At 45.2% G+C, this 22577-nt stretch overlaps 1 non-coding gene across 1 annotated transcript; it reads right to left on the bottom strand.

Moving 5' to 3' along the window:
- Window positions 1–21049: 21049 nt before the first annotated feature.
- On the bottom strand, window positions 21050–21122 carry TRNAK-CUU (transfer RNA lysine (anticodon CUU)). Its single transcript has one exon. It is a non-coding gene; the product is annotated as a tRNA-Lys (tRNA).
- Window positions 21123–22577: the final 1455 nt, after the last annotated feature.

Below are 22577 nucleotides of genomic sequence, written 5' to 3'. Positions count from 1 at the left end.
GTGAATTCAGAAAGAGGCTCACTGAGGCAGGAGGAAAGCAAATGTGGAGCTGCTAGAGCAGAAGGTGGGCAGACTGACAGAAGGGAACAGTTAGAGGTTAAAGCGAAATACAAAACAGTCCATTACACTTGGCAGCACAAAGATAATGCAAGTCCTTAACAGAGCAGTTTCAGTAGAGTCCTGTGGGTAGAAGTAAAACTGGAGTAAACTGTTGCAAAGAAAGGGAGACTTCTTTTTTCACTGTATATGAAAGAGAAATTGAGTAGTGGTTAGTGGGGCTGTAGAGTGAGGGAACTGGTTTTTTTGTTTGTGTGTGTTTTTACCATGAGAAATTCTGAAGCATGTTCACGCTTTCATGGGAATGATACAATAATGAGAAAGAGAACAAAAATCTGGAAGAAGAGACATCCTTGCGGTATTAGGGATCAGATTCCAGAGCTTCCGAGGGGACATGAGACTTTGCTGGAGGAGTTATGCGTCCCCAGCTGAAATGGGAGGAACAGAGAAGCTGGACAGAGAGGAGAGCCAAAGATCTGGTGGGGAGGTGATGCATAAATTCTTATCTGATGGTTTCTAGTTTTTAACCATAAAGAACATTTTAAGAATCATGTTTAAGTCATATTTGAAGGAGGTTTGCAGAGAGACTAGAGAAGGTACAACCGAGTCAATTTGACAAGGGAAACAAAAAGTGTTGAGTGTCTCATTCAGGTTTTTATCATGAATTGAAAGTGAAGTTGGCCATCCCCAGTTACATTTCGCTTTCAAGTGAAGGTGTGGGAAAACTGGATTCAGCCAGGCTTGGTTCTATTCCAGGCTAAAAGAACATGAAGGAGGAAAGGGAATTCTCTAGGAGGTGATAGTAAGGCAAAGCCATGTGATCTAAATGAATAAGGAAAGGGAAAAGAAGGGCTGTCTTGTGCGTAGCCAGAAGGGGCTGTTGGTTTGGGGATATCAAATTGTGTCTGTGAACTGTTTCTGAAATAGATTTTGGAGGTGGTGCTGATTTTAGTATTAGCATGGTAGCGTAAGATAGTAAAACATGATAACTGTAATGAAGGGGAGGAAAAAGCAACAGGGCGTGAAAAGGTCAAGGAGTTGAAAGTCTAGGGGATAGATGGCCTCTTACTGTGCCTGCAACTTCATGTTTTGGAGTTGCTAGTCTACTTTTCTGTTATTCTCTGCAAAAAGGGACTACATTTGTCTTGTCACTGCTTTCTCCCCAGTGACCAGCACAGTATCTGACTCACACAGATGCTCAGTAAATATTTACTGAATAAGCAAATAAGTTCATTCTTCCTGCAAGTTATTCCTGAATTGAGAACTGCACCTGGGGATCCCACTTTTTTGGGTCCTCATGAACTACTTTCAGTGAATTGCCTTCTGGGTAACAGCATTTCCTGCTGCTGCAGATGCAATAAGAAGCACTCTTGTTTAGGTCTCCTTGATATTTAATACAGGAGGTTGGTGAGGAAGTAGTCACTCCCTTGTACAAAACCCCTTTCACTAGGACCCACAAGGGAAATCTTTCTAGGGTTTTATTGCTCAGAAGACCTGTGACTTTCCTAAGTGAATGGACAATTTGTGAGACTCATAAGTAAATATGTTTTCCTCTTTGCTTTGCCCATTGGAACCAGATTTGTGTTCCAGGCTTGACTTGGGCAAATATTTAGAAAAATATATTATCTATTTCTTAGGAATAACTCTACAGCACATTCAGTGCTGTTGGAGAAAAGCTTACTCCAGAGCACCGGTTGGGACACCTTTCCTTTATCTGATTATCTGTTCCTGATTTTCTTATCTTGGTGATTTCTTCTTGCTAGATTTCTTCTGGGTGATTCATTTTCTATGTTAGACTCTTTCTCCAAAATTGAGTGCTAAAATGTATTCTATTAAGGCTCCGATGGGTGATGTGTTCTTTTGACCATTTTAGCTGGTGCAAGCTTCTGGTGAGTATGTGAAAAGCAAGCCTGTGATTTTATCAACTATCAACAGTAAAGATTCTGGTGGGGACCATGTGAAAACATACATGTTTCTGAATGTTCATTCAGCTCATCTCTTCAAATTTAGAATTTCTATAAAATATAATGTTAAATGATGTGCCTATTTTGGACTCAGTTGTTTATAGGAAATAAATGCATTTATGGTTATTCATCAATTAAATCAAAGGCTCCTATCTGAGCCTTTGTCAATTTAATAAAGGACTTCAAAATTGTTTGAGCATGTATTTGCATAGCCAAATAATGTAAGAAATGTAAAAAGAACCAAATCATGAGTAAGCACTCTGGGATCCTTACAAGAAATGCAAATGCAACAACAAAGCAGGGCCCAAGGTGACAAATATGGACAGAGGCCTCTACAGACCGAGAAAAATGAATGGAAATGAGAAGACAAGTGAAACTCTACAGGATTAAATACACACGAACACAGGACACCCAAGTCCACATGGTCTAATAAAGGAAATGATGAGGACAAACAGACACATAGCTGTGACTTCTACAATACACAATATTGGAGAGTCATTAAAGACTGAATAAGTGCATTCAATACTGTCATTGTGGGAAAGCTTATTCCAGAACATTGGTTGAGACACCTACTATACTGTACAAGAATTCTTCTTACAGACACAAATCAGAAGCCTGGAAGAACAAAAAATTATCCATGAGTATAGCAAGCAATGGTGTTTGCACCAGTGGTATTGAGACTAAATTACTGCCTTTAGTTTGAAAATGGACAACTGCAGGTTTCTCTCTCCAAAGTTTGACCATGAAACTCATTAAATGTTGTACATGAGAAGAGATTGTCAATAATGTTTTTCATGAAATATATGAATATGCAGATTAAATACACTAAAATTTTGCCAAAAGCTGTACAAGTATTCTAGAACGGTACAAGTTATGTAAATACAGGTAATACAATATTTTTCTAAGATACCTCAAATTCTTGGGAGAATCTGGGGTATTCATCAAATAGCACGAGATAAGATTACATAAAGTCATATTGGTATTATTGGCTTTTTAAATGATGATAGAATGTTAATTAATAGTGTTATTAGGATGTTAGCTATCATAGATTGCATGCTTCTAATGTTCTAAACAATAGAATACATTTGGCATATTATTCATTTAATCTTCATAGTTCTTTGATGGCAGGTACAATTTGTATTCACTTTCATTTACTCAAAAAATATTTATTGAGTTCATAATATGTGCTGGCCACTTTTCTTGAGTGAATAGGACAAAGACTTTGGTTTCTTGGTGCTTTCCTGCAAATACAGGACAAGACACAAATAGTTTAACAGAATACTGATAAGTGCCAGGAAGAATGTAAAGCTCCACAAGGGGGCTGGCGCTGTGGCGTAGTGGGTAAAGCCGCCGCCTGCAGTGCTGGCATCCCATGTGGGTGCAACTTTGAGTCCTGGCTGCTCCACTTCCGATCCAGCTCTCTGCTGTGGCCTGGGAAAGCAGCAAAAGATGGCCCAAGTCCTTGGGTCCTTGCACCATGTGGGAGACCCGGAGGAAGCTCCTGGTTCCTGGCTTCGGCTTGGCACAGCTCCGGCCATTGCAGCCAATTGGGGAGTGAACTAGCGGATGGAAGACCTCTCTCTCTCTCTCTGTCTCTCTGCCTCTCCTTCTCTGTGTATAACTCTGACTTTCAAATAAATAAATTTTAAGTAACAAAAAAAAAGCTCCACAAGGAAGTGATAGAAAGTGACAGGAAGTACCACTGTAGACAGAGTGATCTGGGAGTGCCTCTCTGAAGAGATGACTTCTGAGGAGACTCTCTCTCTCTCTCTCTCTCTCTCACACACACACACACACACACACACACACACTATAAGAGATAATAAAAACTCAAAAAAAGGCTAGGTGACTTGCTAAGAGTTACACAAATAGAAAATGGCAGAGCTGGAATTTAAGCTCAAGAATGTCAAAATCTGGAATCTTCACTCCAAAATACGGTGCTTCGAAGATCTGAGCTACTTCCGTTACTGGCCTAGAGGGCAACTTTAAAGGCAGTTCCCTAGTTCCTGGAATTCCAATTTCCAGAGTCAAGGCTTGAGCCCACTAATGCCTAGAGTAGTCTTGATATGGCCACCGTGGCGTGGTTAAGCTGAAACTGCATGACCAATAGAATACTTCTTTGATTTGAATAGCTTTGAAAACCAGCTGGAAACAAGTTTTGCTGTGTGAAAATTGTGAGAGAGAAGTGTGTTAAGGAGCAATGTTAGTCACTGTTAAGCACTTGTACAACATTACTTGGTGATGAATTTTCTATCTACCAGTTCATCTTGGTTCAACCAGATGCCCTGTAATCTTTCCTTCTCTCCCTTGATAATCTCAGGATGGATGACGGATGGTACCTGGCTACCCCTCAGCACCTGCTTATGCACTGGGTTTAATCATTTACTTGGGGCTGGTGCTGTGGCGCAGTAGTTAATCCTCCTCCTGTGGCGCCAGCCTTCCATACGGGCGCGGGTTCTAGTCCCTGCTGTTCCTCTTCCAATCCGCTCTCTGCAATGGCCTGGGAAAGCAGTAGAAGATGGCCCAGGTCTCTGGGCCCCTGCACCTGTGTGGGAGACTGGAGGAGGCTCCTGGCTCCTGGCTTCGGATCAGCGCAGCTCTGGCCGTTGCGTCCTTTTCAGGAGTGAACCAGAGGACGGAAGACCTTTCTCTCTGCCTCTCCCTCTCACTGTCTGTAACTCTATCTCTCAAATAAATAAATAAAATCTTTTGAGAAATCATTTTCTTCCTTAATCCAGGGATGAGAACTGGTTCTGCTAGTGTGTTTATAAGAAGGAGAGAAGAGTACACTTCTGAGAGGAGCCCGGTTCGGAGATAAGCCCTACAAGAAACGTCTGGCACTTAGATGTGAAAAATAGCCATCTTCAAGCTTATATAGGTTTGAGCAAACCTCTGAAGTTTTTGGAGCTGTCACAGAGACTCAGAAAAATCGTACCTAGCCATTCACTTGCTCATTTGTGCTTTCCTCAAGTATTCACTGGGCATCTTGAATATGCTCAGCAGAGTTCTGAACCCAGGAGACACAGAGAGCACACAGTCTCACCGAAGAGACAGACATGAGCAAAATCGTCACAGTCAGTGTCAGAGAAATGGTCAAGAGGCATATGTGGGAGACACAGCGAGGTCTTTTGGGGGTGAACCTTTAAGGATGAGTAGAATTTTTCAAGGGGGGGAGAAAAGATGGGCAATACTCAGATAGAGAGTGTGTCCAAAGATTCAGACTTCAGAAACGTCCAGTTTGTAACAGCACAGTGAGTCAAGAAGTCTGAAGGGAAATGGAGGAGGCTGGGCCTGATGCTGGGCCTGGACCTCTTGTCTCCCTCTGTGGTGTGAATCACTAGATACTAGGAAAAGAAAGGACCTTAGAGAATATCTATCTGGCTGATAAAGAACCCGAGACTCAGATGGCGACCTGATTAAACCAGATTTCAAAAAATAAAATATGGCCCAAGATTTATTGCCAAATGAGACTCTCTTGAGGATTTTTGTTTTGGTTGAGTATGTATGTATTGTTTATCAACACATATTTTGATAAACACGTGTTACACGGGCTTTATATTCTTACTATCACAAGGAGTTGGGTCTGTCAGTGAGTTTACTGCACAACATTAAGATTAACGCTTTGGACACTTGTCCACACCGTGCAGGTGGGAGTATAAATTGGAGCAGCCCTTCTGAAGGGCAATTTGGCAATGAACACTAAAACAACCTATGAAATCTGAACAGCTCTGACCTCAAACTCCTTTTGAAAGAATTTCTCCTAAGAAACAGTCAGAAAATCAAGTAGAGCAAATTCATTCATTGGAGTATTGTTAATATAAAGAAAACGAATATAGCCTACAATTTTCTAATAAAGTGAGTATAGTACAGTAGCATGCTCTGTAGATGTTTAAATGATTAAACAGAAGTTTATCTGTTTATATGGAAATGAAAAAAGAAGTTAGAAAATCTATGTATACTGACCGTGTTCTTGTAAAGATTAGATATATTTTACTAATACATATGTATTTAAAAAGTCGTAAATATATATATGCCAAGATATTAATAGTGGTTATAGATCGATGGGCAATTTTTTATTTCTACCATTGGTTTATTTATATAATTTCTAGGTAGTTTTTGTTCAGTGATAAGCACGAATTACTAAATTATTTGTGTAATATAAAGATATACTACATGGTTCCTCCAATTGTATACAGACTGTCTGGCTGAATATTCACCAGACCCATTTAAGATTCTCCTGTTGTTCTGTTAAGGACCATCTGGACAACAACTAGTGGGGAAATACCAAGCTTTGGGACCATATATTACAGTTGGAGAACTGACTTGTGTAGGCTGTATTTGCGATAGGAAAGATAAGCTAGGATTATCTCCACTTCTTTTTGGAAAGTACAGATCTTTAACTTGAAAGGACTGGCCAATACCCAGAATTCCCATTTCTTTAGTAACTGGGTGGTGTTAACAGCACCTGCTACTTTTCAAGTCTATGCTGTGGAAAAGCTTCATGCAGACACCTGGATCTCCTTTCAAAAGCTGTGTGAGTTTCATACTCTCTGCATGCAGATGGAAGTGTTAAGTCAGTCCTACAAAGGCACGATACTTATCTAGCTTTGCAAAATATATATTTTTAAAGATTTATCTATTTATTTGAAAGGCAGAATTACTGAGAGGGAGAGAGAAAGAGAAAGAGAAATCTTCCATCCACTGGCTCACTTCGCAAATGGCCACAAAGGCCAGGGCTAGGCTAGGCTGAAGCCAGGAGCCAGTTGTCTCCTGAAGGTCTTCCACATGGGTGCAGGGGCCCAAGGACTTGGGCCATCCTCTGCTGCTTTCCCAGGTGCACTAGTAGGGAGCTGGATAAGAAGAGGAGCAACTGGGAATTGAACCGGTGCCCGTACAGGGGATGCTGGCACTGCAGATCGCAGCTTAAACTGCTGTCATGGTGCCAGCCCCTTTGCCCGGTATTTTGACTTTGAGGTACAAATGGGCATCACCCAAACCACTTTTAGGAAGGGTTGTGGAACTGGGGACTTACGAAGATAGTGTACTGTGAATAAGGAGGTAAAATATGATTCACAATTTCTTTGCCTGCACTTCAAGCAGTAAAGAAAAGATGTTCAGTGGATCTTTCTCTTTTTCCCTAAGGAATTTGAGTCTCCTTTCACCACCCCAGTTCTGGCCCAGATTGGTTTCTTTTGTGCATGTCCCATGTTGTTCTTTTTTTAATTTTTTTTTTTTAATTTATTTGACAGGTAGAGTTACAGACAGTGTGAGAGAGAGACAGAGAGAAAGGTCTTCCTTCTGTTGGTTCACCCCCAAATGGCTGCCACGGCCGGCACTGTGCCGATCCGAAGCCAGGAGCCAGGTGCTTCCTCCAGGTCTCCCATGTGGGTGCAGGGGCCCAGGCACTTGGCCCATCCTCCACTGCCTTCCCGGGCCACAGCAGAGAGCTGGACCAGAAGAGGAGCAACCGGGACTAGAACCCGGAGTGCCGGCACCACAGGCAGAGGATTAGCCAAGTGAGCCACGGTGCCGGCCCCCCATGTTGTTCTTTTCTGAAATGGGCTGATCTGCCGTGGGCTATCTGCATCCTTCTGATGTCTTTCTCATGGAGTTTTTGTCTACGGCAGAATAAGAACTGAGATAATAATTGTTGCATTTTCCCATTTTTCCTCCTTACCTGATTCAGAGGAGTAAAAAGGTTGATTTGCATTTCCTTACCCTGAAACCTTTTCAGGACACAGAGGAGAAGCTGCTGGAGAGACAGACTCCTCCAGTATTTTATAAAATATGGAGCTTATCAGTACCGTACAGTGCAGAAATAAGGCCTCACTCCAGGTGTGAGGGTCCTTTGTAAACCTCAAAGACCCTAGAGGGCAGAGGCTGGAATAAAGTCTGAGAAGCCCAGCACCCCCATCCCTGACCGTCAGGAGGCTTGAGGCGGATTTACGTTGATGAAAAGAAAAGAGTGTTTTGGACTCTGATGTCACTTAGCTCTGCGTCCATCAGATACACTTTTTTTAGAAGACTATTTCCCATCAATATTCCCTCAACACGAGGCCTATGGTCATATAGATTTCTAACTCTGTGGCTCTAAGAAGAGATTGATTGGACAGCTGCTTTCCCTTGGTGAGGATTAGCAAGTTTTGGGCCAGAAGCTGAAATTTCAAGGGCTGTGGTTATTGATGAGGCTTGCAACCTCTTCGTGTGGGAAAAGTCATATCCAGTTTGGAGCTAAGAATAGACAATCTATTTTTATAGCATCATGAGATTTCCAATATCACATTATTAAACATCATATCTTGCTGCTATAGTAGCTCCAGCTATAATTGTTTCCCTCTGCTTAGAAGCAGGCAATATATTTTTAGTTGCACAACCAAAAACCAGACCATTGATTATTCCTTGGTTTACATGGTGCTTTCTGAGGCTGTGATAGTATAATGTCACTGTGTCTAAGTCACTGTAAATCTGGGTCTCTAATTATTGCTCACACAGCAAATGAGGCCATCAGCGCAAGCTCAAGATGTAAGGACGGCACAACATGTGAAGGAGCATAGTCTAACGAACTGGCAAGAGCAACAAAGGCATCATCTCTGGCATCAGGTTTGTGGCAACCCACAGGAAGAGTTAAACAGTCAAAGCAAGTATGACATCTGAATAACCTTAGACTAAGACAGGAATGAACAAAGCCTAGGATCAAGTTATAAGGCATCTGAGTGTTTTAATCCTAGATGGAATATTTGCAGAATAATCTTTTTTTTTTTTTTTTTTTTTTTTTTAACAGGTAGAGTTAGACAGTGAGAGAGAGAGACAGAGAGAAAGGTCTTCCTTCTGCTGGTTCACCCCCCAAGTGGCCACTACGGCTGGCGCTGTGCCGATCCGAAGCCAGGAGCCAGGTGCTTCTTCCTGGTCTCCCATGGGGTGCAGGGCCCAAGGACTTGGGCCATCTTCCACTGCACTCCCGGGCCACAGCAGAGAGCTGGACTGGAAGAGGGGCAACTGGGACAGAATCCGGAGCCCTAACCGGGACTAGAACCCGGGTGCCGGTGCCGCAGGCAGAGGATTAGCCGAGTGAGCCGCGGCGCCGGCCAGAATAATCTTGAGTAACGGACAGGATTTGAGGCAGAGGAGAAGAAAAGATAATTCCTGTTCAGTTTTGCTGGAGAATGGAAACAAATTCCCAGATAACTGATTCTTAAGATATTCCACAAGAAGTTCATCCTACCATATTCTCCATCATATCTTCAGACTCAGTTTGAGGTAGTTTGGAGCAAGGTTACATTATGTTCCATTTCTTTTGAAAAGATTCTTAATCTTTTTTTTTTTTTTTAAAATTTCATCCAGGTGCTCATTATGCTTCCTGTGTTTCCCAGTGGAGATGGTGAGAGGAGGAGAGGTTCAAGAAAAGCCAGTGTATCCAGGTTAGTGAGTTATACATTACTGGATAACTGCTGTGATTTTAGTGCATGTGTCCCTCCAAAATGCCTATGTGAGCCTGAAACCCAATGTCATAGTGTTAGGATGTGGGGCCTTTAGGAAGTGATTAAATTATGAGGACTCCACCTTCATTGACTGGGATTAGCACTGTCCAAAAAGACTTCAGGTTACTAACTTTTTTTTTTTTTTTTTTTTTTTTGCCCTTCTGCCTTATGCCATGTGAGGACACATCATTGGTCCCTTCTGCCCTAAGAGGATCAATCTCAGAAGCCAACTGAATCCTTATCAGACACTGAATCTGGTTTTGGTCTTGGAGTTTCCAGCCTTCAGAACTTTTAAAGAATAAACTTCTGCTCTAAAAATTACCCAGCATAGCAGCATGCTATGGTTTGAATATGATTTGGCCCTCAAACTCCTGCAGGACCTTAAATCCTAAAGTCATATGTTAATGTTGCTAAGAGGGTAGAATCTTAACCCAACTATGGTGTTTAGGAGGTGGGCCCAGTCGAGACCTTGAGGTCACTGGGGACATGCCTTCAGGAGATAGTTCTCACAAAAGGCTCAGTCTCTCTCTCCACTTCCTGGTTTGCAATGTGATCTTTCCTCTGCACATGCTCCATCATTGTCAGCCACCAGCCTCACCCAGCCCCAGACCAATGGGACCACCTGATCTTGGATTTGCACTTCCAACACCGTGAGCTAAATAAATCTTTTCTTTTTTTAAAGTCAGTTGCCTTAGGTATTTTGTTGTGGTAACAAAAAGCTGACTAATACATAGCACAAGCAGACTAAGACAACATCAAACCCAGGGCAGCTACGCAGCAGAGGATGTGGGAAACACAGTGATCAATAGAAATGTGCCTTCCATGCATGAATCGTCAACGAAGCAATGGCAAAATCAGGAAGGTACCTGGACAGGGCAGGTCTCAGATACCCAGCAAGTTGGGCTGCTGCACTGCAATTTAAATAACATGGCTGATATTTACTGAGTGCTTCTTAGCTTCCAATGCATTATCTTATTTACTTCATGTAGCAATCTATGAGAGAAGTATCACTGTTATTCCGATTTTATAGATAAGGAAACTTTGTCATAAAAATGGGCCAAGGTCGTTAGCGAGTACTTAGGGTACCATTAGAGTCTGTCTTTGGAGACATGACTAAATTCTTATGCCAGAATGAATGATTTCAGGACAAATGAGCAAGCTGTGCATGGAGAATTTCTGTCAGTTCCCCTGGTATTTTTGTGGGTAACAAAGATATTGCTTAGTTTACTTGCATCAGAAGAAAATCTGATGAACCACATTAAACCAAAGCAGTGACTGTACTCACAGCATTCATGTTTCAGATTTCATTAAATAGTTTCCCTTTTATCCTCTGCCACCCTCTGTTATGGCTAGTCAATGGCATCGTTAAGAAAAGCATCGATAGGGGCCGGAGCCCTGGTGTGGTGGGTAAAGCCACCACCTGCAGTGCCGGCATCCCACATGGGCGTCAGTTCGAGTCTTGGCTGCTCCACTTCCGATTCAGCTCTCTGCTATAGTCTGAGAAAGCAGTAGAAGATGGCCCAAGTGCTTGGGCCCCTGTACCCACATGGGAGACCTGGGGGAAGCTCCTGGCTTTGGATGGGCACACATCCAGCTGTTGCAGCCAATAGGGGAGTGAACCAGCAGATGGAAGACCTCTCTCTCTCTCTCTGCCTCTTCTTCTCTCTCTGTGTAACTCTGACTTTCAAATAAAAAATAAATAAATCTTTTAAAAAAAGCATCAATAATGAATTAAAATAGCCTATAAAAGGGTGACATTCTCATAAATAAGTTACCTGGAGTTGACTGAAGAAGGCCAATGAAACAAAATCGTAGCATGTTTTATTTTTCTGGTTTCATTTTTTAAAAATAAATAAGCCAATAAACCACAATGCCAACTGCTGGCTGTATGTCTTGAGTTACAGGACTGTAATATTTATTCCCCAATCAAGACACATGAGCTTACATTCCTAAATATGCTCTTGCTTCTCGGATGTATATTTTGATAGTACCTCAGCTTCCTAGAAGACTAATGTGGAACCTATGTTCTGTACTCAATTGTTATTTTTAAGTTCATAGTCAGTCCTCGATTCTACTTCCAATACTAAAAAGAGAACACTTCTAAATAAGAGAGCCTTCAAATCTTCATTTCTAAAGAAGCTATGGTCCACGTTCTTTGGTATTTGTAAAGATTTAAGCCTTTACCTTTCCGAAGTTGGTGTGCGCTCTTCTCCATAACTCCAGTACAAGGGATCTGCTGAAGACATATACAACATTAAAGAAAAGTTATTTACGTCTTGGTAAAAGGATCCCCTGTGCACACAATGCAAACTGCATCAAGTATTCATCCTTACTTAAAAGTAAGGGTCCTACTACCCCAAAGGCTGGTCACAGCAATGACTATTTTTTCTCTTCTTGTGTTACACAACATCTTGATGCAGATGATTTGATATTAGAATATTTTTAAAAAATTTATTTATTTATTTGAAAGTCAAAGTTACACAGAGAGAAGGAGAGGCAGAGAGAGAGAGAGAGAAGTTTTCCATCTGCTGGTTCACTCTCAAATTAGCTGCAATGGCCAGAGCTGTGCTGATCCGAAGCCAGGAGCCAGGATCTTCTTCCAGGTCTCCCAGGCGGGTGCAGGGGCCCAAGGACTTGGGCCATCTTCCACTGCTTTGCCAGGCCATAGCAGAGAGCTGGATCGGAAGTAGAGCAGCCAGGAATCGAACCGGCGCCCATATGGAATGCTGGCACTGCAGGTGGCAGCTTTACCTGCTATGTCATAGCACCGGCCCCTTGATATTAGAATATTTTGACTTGACTGAAAATCAAGGTACACAATGTTCATCTTTAAAACATTTATTAGGGGTGAGTGCTGTTGCCTAGTGGTTAAGCCACTGCTTGGGATGTCCACCTCCCATATCAAAGTGCCTAGGCTTGAGTCCCACCTCTGCCTCTGATCCAGCTTTTTGCCAGTGTGCACCCTGCGAGGCAGCAGATGATGGCTCAAGTAGTTAGGTACCTGCCACCCATGTAGGAGACTTGGATAGAGTTCTGAGTTCTTAGTTTCAAGCCGGTCCATTTCTAGCTGTTGTGGGCATTTGAGGAATGATTCAGTGAATAGATTTTTTTTTTTTTTTTTGACAGGCAGAGTGGACAGTGAGAGAGAGAGACAGAGAGAAAGGTCTTCCTTTGCCGTTGGTTCACCCTCCAATGGCTGCTGTGGCTGGTGCGCTGCGGCCGGTGCACCGTGCTGATCTGAAGCCAGGAGCCAGGTGCTTCTCCTGGTCTCCCATGGGGTGCAGGGCCCAAGGACTTGGGCCATCCTCCACTGCCTTCCCGGGCCATAGCAGAGAGCTGGCCTGGAAGAGGCGCAACTGGGACAGAATCCGGCGCCCCGACCGGGACTAGAACCCGGTGTGCCAGTGCCGCAAGGCGGAGGATTAGCCTGTTGAGCCACGGCGCCAGCCATGAATAGGTCTTTTTCTCTGCTGCTGCTCTATGTGTCAGATAAATAAAAACAAAGATAAACAAAGCATTTAAAAAGCTAACAGATAATGAGGGGAACAGGAAATATATATTATATATATAAGATTTTTTATTTGAGAGGTAGAGCTACAGATAGAGAGAGGGAGAGACAGAGAGAGGGAGAAAAAGATCCTCCATCCGCTGGTTCACTCCCCAAATGGCTGCAAAGGCTGGAGCTGGGCCGATCTGAAGCCAGGAGCCAGAAGATTCTTCCAGGTCTCCCACAAAGGTGCAGGGGCTCAAGCACTTGGGCCATCTTCTACTGCTTTCCCAGGCCATAGCAAAGAGCTGAACTGGAAGAGGAGCAGTGGGACATGAATCAGTGGCCACATGGGATGCCGAAGCTGCAGGTGGAGACTTAGCCTACTATGCTACAGCGCCGACCCCGAAAGAAATATTTTAAAAGGGCTGGGGCCAGCGCTGTGGTGTGGCGGGTGGGGCCACTGCCTGCAGTGCCGACATCCCCTGTGGGTGCCAGTTCAAGACCTGGCTGCTCTGCTTCCAATCTGGCTCTTTGCTATGGTCTGGGAGGACAGTACAGGATGGCCCGAGTGCTTAGATCCCTGCACCTTCGTGGGAGACTTGGAGGAGGCTCCTGGCTCCTGGCTTCAGATCGGTGAAGCTCCAGCCACTGTGGCCATTTGGGTAGTGAACCAGCGGATGGAGGACTTCTCTGTCTCTCCCTCTGCCTCTCTGAGGCTCTTTCTTTCAAATAAATAAATAAATAAATAAATAAATAAATAAATCTTAAAAGAAAAAAGTAAAAGGGCCAGTGTTGTGGCATAGAGGGTAAAGGTGCTGCTTGCCACACTGACATTCGTGACTGCTCTGCTTCCAATCCAGTTCCCTGCTAATAATGTACCTGGGGAAGCAGAGGATGATGGCCCAAGTACTTGGACCCTGCCACCACGCAGGAGAGCCCTATGGATTTCCAGGGTCCTGGATTCAGCCTTGCCTAGCCAAAGCTGTTGTGGCCATTTGGGGAGTTAACCAGTGGATGGATGATCTCTCTCTCTCTCTCTCTCCCTCTCTGTAACTCTGCCTTTTTAATAAGTAAATAAATCTTTACAAAATGAAATTTAAAATGTATCAGATAACACCTACGTTTAGCACACCACCATTGTACTCCCCAATACATTCCTAATACTTCACTGTTTCTTAACCATTTTATCACTCACTAAAGATGAGATGATCACTCATTATCAGATAAGGGAGAAGGTGAGAGTAAGACATATTGTAAGGCTCAGGGATGGTGGGGAGACAAAGAAGTTTGAGGATGAAAGAATCAGTAGTGTATGTTTTGTGATTAATTTTTAAAATCCATTCAAGCTGGCTGCTTCATAAAGTCCTGTTTTATGTAAGCAAAGTGCTAGTGACAGCCATCAGATGAGCTTGGAATCTAATTAGGATAGCTGGTTGCCTAAAGTAATGTAACAGGCGTTGGTGACTAAGCTCTGATGATGAGTAACCCCTGAAGGCATTATGTGTGGTTCAGCTTCCATCACTAGCAGAGCTGAGCTGCACCGAATCGCAAGGCAGCACCGGCAGGGCAAAGTTGGGAGGCTATTGTAGGATGAGTTCCCAGACTTCATTGAAGCTCTTCCATGCCCACAGGCCATGCATATTTTAGAAACACTTTTCTTGTGGTTTGCTCCTAGCTCCTATGCATCCTCCTTCTGCCCAAAGTCTACAATAGCTTTTAGTTCTGATTCATTGCGATGTGATGTAGTGAATATATGTATGTATGTGTGTATATATATATATATATTTATATATTTATTTTTCAGAAGAGAACATAGCAGTCTAAGCAGAGGAATAGTATGAGTTAAGCACGAGTTAAGGCATGGGGGGAGGAGAGGACCCTTGTGTGTTTGTGCAAATGACGATAGAGGGATTTGCGATGATCTGTTTAACGAGTATGGAGATCCTCTTCTCTGCAAGAAATTTGGGCCTTGGGGCCGGTGCTGTGGCATAGCGGGTAAAGCTGCCACCTGCAGTGCTGGCATTCCATATGGGTGCCGGTTCTAGTCCCGGCTGCTTCACTTCCTATCCAGCATATCTGCTATGGCCTGGGAAAGCAGAAGAAGATGGCCCAAGTCCTTGGGCCCCTGCACCCACGTGGGAGACCTGGAAGAAGTTCCTATCTCCAGGCTTCGGATCAGCATAGCTCTGGCCATTGCAGCCAACTGGGGAGTGAACCAGTGGATGGAAGACCTCTCTCTCTCTCTCTCTCTTTCTCTCTTTCTCTCTCTCTCTCTCTTTGCCTCCCCTTCTCTCTCTATGTAACTCTGACTTTCAAGTAAATAAATAAATCTTTTTTAAAAAAAGAAATTTGGACCTCATAAATAATTGGAAGCCATAGCCCATATGAATCAGCAATTCAAAATGACATGTCTTGACTGCTGAGGAACAATTTTTTTTGATGCAAATTGTTGAAATCTTTACTTAGTATAGAGCTGGTCTTCTGTGTACAAAGTTAATCGAAAATGGATCCTAGTGGAGAATGGGACTCGGAATGGGAGAGGGAGGAGGCGGAGGGGTGGGAGAGTGGGTGGGAGGGCGGGTATGGTGGGAAGAATCACTATATTCCTAAAGTTGTACTTACGAAATGCATTGTTTGTATTCCTTAAATAAAAGGTTTCTTTGGGAAAAATATTTATTTTTATTACTTATATGAAAGGCAGAGCTACAGAGAGAGAGGGAAGGAGGAAAGAGGGAGTGAGGGAGAGAAAGAGAAAGAGGAGGAAGGGAGAGAGAGGGAGGGAGGGAGGGGGAAAGAGAGAGAATTTTACATCTGTTGGCTCACTCCCCAAATGGCCACAATGGCCATGGCTGAGCTAGGCTGAAGAAAGGATCCTGGAGTTCTATCTGGGTCTCCCATGTGGGTGCAGGGACCCCAGCACTTGAGCCATTTTCTACTGCTTTCCCAGTCACATTAATAGGGGGCTGGGTCAGAAGTGAAGCAGCCAGGACTCAAACTCATGCGCATATGGGGTGCAGCACTGCTGGCAGGGGTTTAAGCTGCCATACCAGATTGGCCCCCAGAATGATATCTCTGGTTACAGAGAGGAGAGTGGTTTAAAGACAGAAGTCAGGCTGTCTGCTTTCACTATGCTTAGCAGCTAGAAGTCCTAAACATGTCTGCACCAAGAACCCAGGAATGTAATTAAAGTGAATCCTTCATTACCTCTCATCAAAGACAAAATGAATTTAGATGCAAGTTGTCTTCTTACACGTTGGACGTTAGACACGTACCTAAGCACTTGGCTGGTACTACCCGGGTGCATTACCATCTGTTTGCGGGTTGGAACTCAGGCACTTTGGGATTCTCTGTCATGTCTCAGATGTTTATATTTTCTTACATTGCTCAGTTAAGGAAGAATTCAGTTGGCCTATGTGATTAGGCAGGTCAAGATTGACATTTACTGGTAGATTTTGCCATAGTCTAAATAAGCTGGAAACATATTTCTACAGAAATGGTGGCACAAAAGCCAATGCTGGGGCTACTCTGGCACAGCGGGTTAAAGCCCCAGACTGCTGTGCTGGCATTCCATATGGGTGCCAGTTTGAGCTCCTCTTCCAGTCCAGCTCTCTGCTATGGCCTGGGAAAGCAGTAAAAGATAGCCCAAGTGCTTGGGCCCCTGCACCTGTGTGGGAGAGCTGAAGAAGTTCCTGGCTCCTGGCTTCGGATCAGCTCAGCTCTGACCATTGCAGTCATCTGGGGAGTGACCGCTCTACCTCTCTCTCTAACTCTTTCAAATAAATAAATTAAATCTTTAAAAAAAAAGAAGCAATGCCAAGAACTGAGATGAGGTTTACAAGTTTGGAGTCCTGCAGTGTAGCTAACTCATGCTTTCAGACCTGTGCCGGTGTGACTCAGCCCCACCCAGCAGAGTATGTGGGATTTGATCCCTTTACGGTGAGTGCAAGTGGGTGATACGGTATATTGAGAAGAAATAGTCACAGAACATGCTCCAGATGAATTTCAAGTAGAATAACACAAATAACAGAGCACAGATGAGGTGCTGAAAGTGTAGACATGACGCTGGCATGTGGCAATCTGGGTGTGTGTGGTCCACTTGTTGGCTGCAAACATGTACTGATTGCCTACTGCACGCCTACTACAGGAGAGAGAGAGATGGAAAGTAAAATGCATGTTCTGCCTCAAGTAACTTTCTAGCTTATCAGACACAAAGCAAAGTAACTGTAAAATGGGATAGAATAAAATAAGTTTTTTTAAAGATTTATTTATTTATTTGAAAGCGTTACAGAGAGGCAGAGGCAGAGGCAGAGAGAGAGAGAAAGAGAGAGAGAGGTCCTACATTGGCTGGTTCACTCCCTAGCTGGCCACAACAGCTGGCGCTGCACCAATCAGAAGCCAGGAGCTTACTGCGGGTCTCCCATGTGGGTGTTGGAGCCCAAGGACATGGGGCATCTTCTACTGTTTTCCCAGGCCATAGCCGAGAGCTGGATCAGAAGTGGAGCAGCGGAGATTCGAACCGGAGTCCATATGAGATGCTAGCACTGCAGGCGGTGGCTTTACCTACTACACCACAGCGCCAGCCCCTAAAATAAGTCTTAAATAAGTATAAAGTGATGTGGAATTGAAGAAAAACAGAAATTAAGATTGGGGAGAAACAGATACATTTGAAAGGTATCTATTGAGCTAGGCCTTGAAGGAGGAACGAATGACTAGGGGCGGAAGACGAAACCTCTAGGTAAAGTGAAAAAAATGAAAAAACGCCTCAGGTCTTACTGTAAGCACTGAGATTTGCGCTGGGAGCAGTCAGCTTGCAGGGTGTTTGAGGGGCTGTGCTAGGAGAAGAGGTGGGAAACAGTCTAGCGGCTCCACAGGCTTCAGCGACCAGCTAATGGGCCAGAGCTTATTCTGCTCTTGGGGACTTCATTGCTGCAGGATTTTTTTGTTTTGTTTTGTTTTTTTTGAAGGCCACTAACTTTACTAATTTAAAAAACTTTTTGAGGACAGTGACTGTTCTGCCAAAAAAGGAGCCAAATGGCAAACAGACTGGAGGGGAGGGAGGCGCGCAGGAACCCACTCAGGAAAGCGGGAACACAGTCACTGTGGAACTGGCAGGGGAACGGAGGGGAGCTGCGTGCGAGAGTGAGAACCAGAAAAGATGACAGGGCGAGGGCAGGAATCTGCCCGCGGGCCTGGGAGGGCTTCCGAGGTGTCCTGCGATCTTTTCCTTTGAAGAGCGCAGGGCCAAGTCAGCTCTGGGCTGCAAACTCCTGAGAACTCAGTGCTGGGGCTGGGGACCGAGGCCTCACCGGGCAGCAGCACAGGAAGGCGTCCCACGGCTCCCGAAGGCACCCACTGCAGTCCCGCCTGTCCCTCGGCCACTCCCGGAAGAGATCTTCGTCTTTCTTCACCCCCGGAAACTGGCCAGGGTCCACGCAGGCCTGGTGGAAGCCCCTTCCCTCCAGCCTCTTCCCCAGGGCTCCATCCATCCCGGCCAGGCGGCCCACTGGCTTCTCCCCCGTGGACTCCGCTGCGAAGTCTCCCTGCCTTTCTGGTATTTTCTTTTTTTTTTTTTTTTTTTTTTTTTGACAGGCAGAGTGGACAGTGAGAGAGAGAGACCGAGAGAAAGGTCTTCCTTTGCCGTTGGTTCACCCTCCAATGGCCGCCGCGGTTGGCGCACCGCGCTGATCCGATGGCAGGAGCCAGGTGCTTCTCCTGGTCTCCCATGGGGTGCAGGACCCAAGCACTTGGGCCATCCTCCACTGCACTCCCTAGCCACAGCAGAGAGCTGGCCTGGAAGAGGGGCAACCGGGACAGGATCGGTGCCCCGACCGGGACTAGAACCCGGTGTGCCGGCGCTGCAAGGCGGAGGATTAGCCTAGTGAGCCACAGCGCCGGCCCTTTCTGGTATTTTCTCCTTGATCAGGCTTCATGGGCAGCTCCGGCTCCAGCAAAGCCTCCGCCCACCACGCAGCGGCGCCCGCCGCTCCCTTAAGCCGCTAGAACTTTCTTCGACTTCCGCTTTCAGGTGCCTCGAGAGCCGCCTTAAAAAATAATCCACATTGGGCGCGTCTATCCACTTGGAGCCACGGAGAAGAGATGGCCCCACCCCGGCCTGGAGGGCGTTCTTAGCGCCCCCATTTCCGGTCTCAGCTACTTTTCGTGGCCACTCAGGTGTGAGGGAGGAGACTTCCTTTCTCTATGCAGGAGTTTGAAGAGGCGAGAGATGTGAGAAAAACCAAGGGACACGTAAACTAGGAGGCCAACGAACTGGAGCAATGGAAACCACTAGTGAGTCTTTTTCTTTCTTAACAACAACCCGCAGATAATTAACATTTATTTCACTTATTGCCAGGCACATTTCTGAGATTTTTTTTTTTTTGTCAGGTAATGTTCACAGTAATCCTCTATGGTTGGGAGAAGTGACATACCTAGTCCAAGATCTATCTCACAGCAAAATAAGGCTAGAAGCAGAATTCGCACCGAGACCACCTGGCTCCGGAGACTGAACTCTTATCCCTAGACACTCAGTGCTCAGTCAGGTAAGTGTTTGTTGAATTAATAAGCACAGTTGCGTGCATGGAACCACCCTGGTTAAGGAGGAGGTGCAGGCTGGAGTTAGGAGCCCGAGAGGTGAGAAGCCCCTATTCTTTGACGGGTGAGAAAAGAGGAGTAGAGCTGGGATCCACAAAACCCCTGGAGCCATGTCTGTAATTCCGTAACGCCGAAGAATCGTGCAGTGTACTGGTTAAATAGAGCTCTGTCTCCCCGCAGAGCCCAGATCCATGCCCATTCAAAAGCTCAATATGCAACCTTACTTGCAAATAGGATCTTTGAATTAGGAGGAGCCCTAAGTCTAGTGGCTGGTATCTTTATGGGATGATGTGAGGACACATACAGCCTATACTAGACATGGTTCTTCCGAGAAACAGCACCAGCAGGATGCGTATATGTGTAGATTTGTTTTGAGGAATAGTCTCAGGAGGCTGGCAAGTCCAGAATTTGCAGGGCATGCTGGCAGACTGGAGACTCAGGGAAGGGAAGAGCTGGTGTTGCAGTTCAAAGAGTAGCTGCAAGGTCGGCGCTGTGGCGCAGCGGATTAAAACCCAGGCCTGAAGTGCCGGCATTCCATATGGATGCCAGTTCGAGTCCTGGCTGCTCCACTTCCGATCCAGCTCTCTGTTATGGCCTGGGATAGCAGTGGAAGATGGCCCAAGTGCTTGGGCCCCTGCACCCTCATGGGAGACCCGGAGGAGGTTCCTGGCTCCTGGCTTTGGATCGGCGCAGCTCCTGCTGATGCGCCCAGTTGGGGAGTGAACCAGCATAAGGAAAACTTCTCTCTCTCTGCCTCTCCTCTCTTTGTGTAACTCTTTCAAGTAAAATAAATAAATCTTCTAGAAAGGAAGGAAGGAAAGGAAGTAAGAAAGATAAGAAGTTAGTCTTTTGTTCTATTCAGGCCTTCAACTGATTAGATGGGGCTCACTCACTTGGCCATCTACTTTATGCAAAGCCCAGTGACACAGATTTTATTCTCATCCAAAAGACCCTCACAGGAACAGAGTAATATTTGACCAAATATCTGGGCAGCATTGCCCAACCAAGTTAATACCCAAAATTAGCCATCCACCGTTTGTAGTGGAATGAGAAGGCCATGCCAAGGTGGCCACTGGCAAGCGAGCGTCAGTTAGTCAGGAATGGTTTTGAAACTGCCTGGCGACAGGCTGTGATTGGATGGCTCTGGAAAATGCCTGGCGACAGGCTGTGATTGGATGGATTTGAAACTGCCTGGCGACAGGCTGTGATTGGATGGCTCTGGAAACTGCCTGGCAACAGGCTGTGATTGGTTGGGGTATAGACCGCCCCTTGACCAGATTGGCTGGTCTTGGCTATATAAGTGTTGTATCAACTGTAATAAACGAGTCTGCAGGCTGCTCGCCTCAAGCCTGCTCTCACCGGACTCCCGGGGTCTGTGTGTTGACTCCGCGCCTCTTGCCCCCACCACGCTGCTCTTCTCAGAAACGAACCCACTGCAACATTGTGGAGAAATCAACAACAACATCTGGCGCCCAACGTGGGGCTCGAACCCACGACCCTGAGATTAAGAGTCTCATGCTCTACCGACTGAGCTAGCCGGGCGAACCGAAAGTAAAAGGAGGAGCCGAGAAGCGACGTACGCTTCAGGGCGGTGTGTGCTAACCTGGGGTCACTTAGACCGAGGACAAGGACAAGGAAAGGGGCGTAGGAGGGGGTTCTGTGCTCACCCTCACAGAACCGAACAGCACACAAAACACCGAGGGGCCTACTTGCCGAAATCCAGGGGGGACCTCGCCGAGTCCGACACGCTGTTTCTTTCTCAGTCACGTTGAAGTCCAGGTAGACAGGTATGAAGGTGATATAGAGACAGGCAGGGACTGGCGTGATCTCTTCAAAGCCAGGCAACACCAAGGATTGCTGGGAACCACTGAAAGCTCAGAGAGAGGCATGGGGAAGTTTCTCCATCAGAACCACCAAAAGGAACCCACCCTGCCGGCACCTTGCTTTTGGATTCCTGGTCTTCTGAACTCTGAATGAGTACGTGTCTATTGTGTTAAGCCAGTTGATAGCAATTTGTTAGAGTAGCTCTAGGGAGTTAATATACACAGAAACTCAGCAATGGGATAGCCAGTGAGAGTCAGGATCTAATGTGCTGCGGAGGTTGGGATGGGAGGTTCACGATGCCAGGCACGATACCGATCATCATCTGGGCAGGGAGGGAAAAGGCAGAAGCCACTACACACGAAGCCATACGCTGAAAATAACTGCAACATATATGACAGATAAGCAGGAGTTAAATTCCTTGTATACAAAGAGCTACTACACATAGTCAATAAGAAAAAAATGTCTATTGAAAAAGTGAGCAGAGTTGAGAAAGAATCAATACAGCAAGGAAGAATGACAAATGACCGTGAAATAGCCACTTGGCTGCTGTGGGGTTATTGTGCGTGCTGCCCTCCTGTATTCCGGGTTTGCTCTTTCCAGTGCATTCCAAGGATGCCTGTTTAGGGGGCAGCTTGTGAGGACCAGAGGTAAGGCTTTGATTGGGCTGACCATGTTAGTGGTGGGTGCTGTGGCATCTGCTTCCCCAAACCTGGAACACAGGGTGATGTGAAACATGAAACCCTATTTGAGTATTTAATCAAGAAGTGGGCATTTGTTAAAAGGGACTTTGTCTTCAGCACCATACCACACACTGTGGGAAGCAGAAGAACCGTGCAAAGAAAAGAAGATGGAAGGATAAGAAATCACAGGACACCAACCCAAGGTGGAATGAACTATTGGTCTGGATTATATCAGTGGTTTTCAGGTCTGGCTGCACATTAGAATCCCTAGACAGCTTTTAAAATGTACAGATGCCTACTACAATGTTTATTGCAGAACTATTTGTAAGAGCTCCAAACTGGAAACTCTCCAAATGTACATCAGTGGTAGTATGGATTAATAATCATGGAATATTCACACAATGGAGCACATTCAGCAGTAAGAATGAAAGATCGACAACTACACAAAGTAATATACGTATATCTCTTAAGTCAAGTGTTGAGTGATGGAAAC

The sequence above is a fragment of the Lepus europaeus genome, chromosome 11 (genome assembly GCF_033115175.1).
Source record: "Lepus europaeus isolate LE1 chromosome 11, mLepTim1.pri, whole genome shotgun sequence".
In the NCBI taxonomy this organism is placed as follows: domain Eukaryota; kingdom Metazoa; phylum Chordata; class Mammalia; order Lagomorpha; family Leporidae; genus Lepus; species Lepus europaeus.
Note: the sequence above shows the minus strand (reverse complement) of the source record. Positions and strands in the feature narration are given on the sequence as shown.